Source organism: Calliopsis andreniformis, unplaced genomic scaffold (genome assembly GCF_051401765.1).
Source record: "Calliopsis andreniformis isolate RMS-2024a unplaced genomic scaffold, iyCalAndr_principal scaffold0046, whole genome shotgun sequence".
NCBI lineage: Eukaryota > Metazoa > Arthropoda > Insecta > Hymenoptera > Andrenidae > Calliopsis > Calliopsis andreniformis.
Window position 1 is genome coordinate 1768231 of NW_027480455.1, and position 5994 is coordinate 1774224.

Consider the following 5994-nt stretch of genomic DNA (forward strand, 5'->3'; position numbering starts at 1 on the left):
TTGAAGATTGAGGATTGAGGTTTGAGGATTGTGGAATGAGGATTGAAGATTGAGTATTGAGGATTGAAGATTGAGGATTGAGGATTGAGGATTGAGGATTGAGGATTGATGATTGGGTATTGAGGATTTAGGAATGAGGATTGAGGATTGAGGTTTGAGGATTGAGGATTGCAGATTGAGTATTGAGGATTGAAGATAGAGGATTGAGTACTGAGGATGGAGGATGAGGGCTGAGGGTTGAGGATTGAGGATTGAGAAATGAGGATTGAGGATTGAGGATTGAAATTGAGGATTGGGTATTGAGGATTGAAGAATGAGGATTGAGGAATTAGGATTGAGGATTGAGGATTGAGGATTGAAGATTGAGGATTGGGTATTGAGGATTGAAGAATGAGGATTGAGGATTGAGGATTGAGGATTGAGTATTGAAGATTGAGTGTTGAGGATTGAAGATTGAGGATTGAGGATTGAGGATTGAGGATTGTAGATTGAGTATTGAGGATTGAAGATTGAGGATTGAGTATTGAGGATTGAGGATTCAGGTTTGAAGATTGAGGATTGAGGATTGAGGATTGAGGGTTGAGGATTGAGGATTGAAGATTGAATATTGATGATTGAATATTGAGGACTGCGGATTGAGGGTTGTGGATTGTGGGCGAGGACTCAGGGCTGAATATTGATGTTTGAGGTCCGGGGATTAAGGATTGAGGATTGAGAATTGAGGATTGAGGATTGAGGATTGAAGATTGAGGATTGGGTATTTAGGATTGAAGAATGAGGATTGAGGATTGAGGTTTGAGGATTGAGGATTGAAGATTGAGTATTGATGATTGAATATTGAGGATTGAGGATTGAGGTTTGAGGATTGAGGATTGAGGATTGAGGATTGAAGATTGAGTATTGAGGATTGAAGATTGAGGATTGATGATTGAGTATTGATGATTGAATATTGAGGATTGAGGATTGAGGATTGAGGATTGAGGATTGAGGATTGGGTATTGAGGATTGAGGAATGAGGATTGAGGATTGAGGTTTGAGGATTGAGGATTGCAGATTGAGTATTGAGGATTGATGATTGAGGATTGAGGTTTGAGGATTGTGGAATGAGGATTGAAGATTGAGTATTGAGGATTGAAGATTGAGGATAGAGGATTGAGTACTGAGGATGGAGGATGAGGGCTGAGGGTTGAGGATTGAGGATTGAGAAATGAGGATTGAGGATTGAGGATTGAAATTGAGGATTGGGTATTGAGGATTGAAGAATGAGGATTGATGAATTAGGATTGAGGATTGAGGATTGAGGATTGAAGATTGAGGATTGGGTATTGAGGATTGAAGAATGAGGATTGAGGACTGAGGATTGAGGATTGAGGATTGAAGATTGAGTGTTGAGGATTGAATATTGAGGATTGAGGATTGACGATTGAGGATTGAGGATTGAAGATTGAGTATTGAGGATTGAAGATTGAGGATTGAGTATTGAGGATTGAGGATTCAGGGTTGAAGATTGAGGATTGAGGATTGAGGATTGAGGATCTAGGATTGGAGATTGATTATTGAGTATAGAAAGTTGAGGATTGTGGATTGAGGGTTGAGGATTGAGGATTGAGGATTGAGGATTGAGGATTGAGAATTGAGGTTTGAGGATTGAGGATTGAAGATTGAGTATTGATGATTGAATATTGAGGATTGAGGATTGATGATTGAGGATTGAAGATTAAGTATTGAGGATTGAGGATTGAGGATTGAGGACTAAGGATTGACGATTGAGTATTGAAGATTGAGGATTGGTGACTGAGGATTGACGACTGAGAATTTAGGATTGATGATTGAGGACTGAGGATTGAAGATTGAGTATTGAGTATTGAAGGTTGAGGATTGTGGATTGAGGATTAAGGATTGAGGATTGAATATTGTAGATTGAGTATTGATGCCTGAGGATTGAGGATTGAGGATTGAGGATTGAGGATTGAGGATTGAAGATTGAGAATTGAGTATTGATGCCTGAGGATTGAGGATCGAGTATTGAGGATTGAGGATTGGTGATTGATTATTGAGGATTGAAGATTGAGGATTGAGGATTGAGGATTGAGAATTGAGAATTGAGTATGAGGACTGAGGGTTGAGGATTGAGGTTTGAGGAATGAGGATTGAGGTTTGGGGAATGAGGATTGAGGATTGAGGATTGAGGATTGAGCATTGAAGATTGAGTATTGATGCCTGAGGATTGAGGATTGAGGATTGATGATTGAGGATCGAGGATTGAAGATTGAGAATTGAGGATTGAAGATTGAGGATTGAGGATTGAGGATTGAGGATGGAGGATGAGGGCTGAGGGTTGAGGATTGAGGATTGAGAAATGGGGATTGAGGATTGAGGATTCAAATTGAGGATTGTGTATTGAGGATTGAAGAATGAGGATTGAGGAATTAGGATTGAGGATTGAGGATTGAAGATTGAATATTGAGGATTGAGGATTGAGGTTTGAGGATTGAGGATGAAGACTGAGGGTTGAGGATTGAGGTTTGAGGAATGAGGATTGAGGATTGAGGATTGAGGATTGCGGATTGAGGATTGAGGATTGAGAATTGAGGATTGAGGATTGAGTATTGAAGATTGAGTATTGATGATTGAATATTGAGGATTGAGGATTGAGGATTGAGGATTGAAGATTGAGTATTGAGGATTGAAGATTGAGGATTGAGTATTGAAGATTGAGGATTCAGGGTTGAAAATTGAGGATTGAGTATTGAGAATCTAGGATTGGAAATTGATTATTGAGTATTGAATGTTGAGGATTGTGGATTGAGGATTGAGGATTGAGGATTGAGGATTGAGGATTGAGGATTGAGGATTGAGGATTGAGGATTGAGGATTGAGGATTGTGGATCGAAGATTGAGTATTGATGATTGAATATTGAGGATTGAGGATTGAGGTTTGAGGATTGAGGATTGAGGATTGAGGATTGAGGATTGAGTATTGAAGATTGAGTATTGAGTATTGAGGATTGAGGATTCAGGGTTGAAGGTTGAGGATTGAGGATTGAGGATTGATGATTGAGGATTGCGGATTGAAGATTGAGGATTGGGTATTTAGGATTGAAGAATGAGGATTGAGGATTCAGGTTTGAGGATTGAGGATTGAAGATTGAGTATTGATGATTGAATATTGAGGATTGAGGATTGAGGTTTGAGGATTGACGATGAAGACTGAGGGTTGAGGATTGAGGTTTGAGGAACGAGGATTGAGGATTGAGGATTGAGGACTAAGGATTGACGATTGAGTATTGAAGATTGAGGATTGATGACTGAGGATTGACGACTGAGAATTGAGGATTGAGGATGATGATTGAAGATTGAGTATTGAGGATTGAATATTGAGGATTGAGGATTGAAGATTGAGGATTGATGACTGAGGATTGACGACTGAGAATTGAGGATTGAGGATTGCTGATTGAAGATTGAGCATTGAGGATTGAATACTGCGGATTGAGGATTGAGGATTGAGGATTGAGAATTGAGGATTGAGGATTGAGGATTGAGGATTGAAGATTGAGTATTGAGTGTTGAAGGTTGAGGATTGTGGATTGAGAATTAAGGATTGAGGATTGAATATTGTAGATTGAGTATTGATGCCTGAGGATTGAGGATTGAGGATTGAGGATTGAGGATTGAGGATTGAAGATTGAGTATTGAGGATTGAAGATTGAGGTTTGAAGATTGAGTATTGATGATTGAATATTGAGGATTGAGGATTGAGGATTGAGGATTGAGGATTGAGGATAGAGGATTGAGGATTGAAGATTGAGTTTTGATGATTGAATATTGACGATTGAGGATTGAGGTTCAAGGATTGAGGACGAGGACTGACGGTAGAGGATTTAGGTTTGAGGATTGAGGATTGAGGACTGAGGATTGAGGATGTGTGCTAAGCGTCGGGGATTGAGGTTCGACGACTGAGGACTGAGGATTGAGGATTGAGAATTGAGAATTGATGTTTGAGGATTGAAGATTGAGGATTGGGTATTGAGGATGAAGAATGAGGATTGAGGATTGAGGATTGAGGATTGAGGATTGAGGATCTAGGATTGGAGGTTGATTATTGAGTATTGAAGGTTGAGGATTGTGGTTTGAGGATTGAGGATTGAGGATTGAAGATAGAGAATTGAGGATTGAAGATTGACGATTGAGGATTGAGGATTGAGGATGGAGGACGAGGGCTGAGTGTTGAGCATTGAGGATTGAGAATTGAGGATTGATGTTTGAGGATTGAAGATTGAGGATTGGGTATTGAGGATTGAAGATTGAGGACTGAGTATTGAGGATTGAGGATTGAGGATTGAAGATTGAGTGTTGAGGGTTGAAGATTGAGGATTGAGGATTGAGGATTGAGGATTGAGGATTGTAGATTGAGTATTGAGGATTGAGGATTCAGGGTTGAAGATTGAGGATTCAGGATTGAGGATTGAGGATCTAGGATTGGAGACTGATTATTGAGTATTGAAGGTTGAGGATTGTGGATTGAGGATTGAGGATTGAGGATTGAGGATTGCGGATTGAGGATTGAGGATTGAGAATTGAGGATTGAGGATTGAGTATTGAAGATTGAGTATTGATGATTGAATATTGAGGATTGAGGATTGAGGATTGAGGATTGAAGATTGAGTATTGAGGATTGAAGATTGAGGATTGAGTATTGAAGATTGAGGATTCAGGGTTGAAAATTGAGGATTGAGTATTGAGAATCTAGGATTGGAAATTGATTATTGAGTATTGAATGTTGAGGATTGTGGATTGAGGATTGAGGATTGAGGATTGAGGATTGAGGATTGAGGATTGAGGATTGAGGATTGAGGATTGAGGATTGAGGATCGAAGATTGAGTATTGATGATTGAATATTGAGGATTGAGGATTGAGGTTTGAGGATTGAGGATTGAGGACTGAGGATTGAGGATTGAGTATTGAAGATTGAGTATTGATGCCTGAGGATTGAGGATCGAGGATTGAGGATTGAGGATTGGAGATTGACTATTGAGGATTGAAGATTGAGGATTGAGGATTGAGGATTGAGAATTGAGAATTGGGTATGAGGACTGAGGGTTGAGGATTGAGGTTTGAGGAATGAGGACTGAGGGTTGGGGAATGAGGATTGAGGATTGAGGATTGAGGATTGAGCATTGAAGGTTGAGTATTGATGCCTGAGGATTGAGGATTGAGGATTGATGATTGAGGATCGAGGATTGAAGAGTGAGAATTGAGGATTGAAGATTGAGGGTTGAGGATTGAGGATTGAGGATGGAGGATGAGGGCTGAGGGCTGAGGATTGAGGATTGAGAAATGAGGATTGAGGATTGAGGATTGAAATTGAGGATTGGGAATTGAGGATTGAAGAATGAGGATTGAGGAATTAGGATTGAGGATTGAGGATTGAGGATTGAAGATTGAGGATGGGGTATTGAGGGTTGAAGAATGAGGATTGAGGATTGAGGATTGAGGATTGAGGATTGAAGATTGAGTGTTGAGGATTCAAGGTTGAGGATTGAGGATTGAGGATTGAGGATTGAGGATTGAAGATTGAGTATTGAGGATTGAAGATTGAGGATTGAGTATTGAGGATTGAGGATTCAGGGTTGAAGATTGAGGATTGAGGATTGAGGATTGAGGATTGAGGATTGCGGATTGAAGATTGAGGATTGGGTATTTAGGATTGAAGAATGAGGATTGAGGATTGAGGTTTGAGGATTCAGGATTGAAGATTGAGTATCGAGGATTGAAGATTGAGTATTGAGTATTGAGGATTGAGGATTCAGGGTTGAAGATTGAGGATTGAGGATTGAGGATTGAGGATCTAGGATTGGAGATTGATTATTGAGTATAGAAGGTTGAGGATTGTGGATTGAGGATTGAGGATTGAGGATTGAGGATTGAGGATTGAGGATTGAGAATTGAGGATTGAGGATTGAGGATTGAAGATTGAGTATTGATGATTGAAT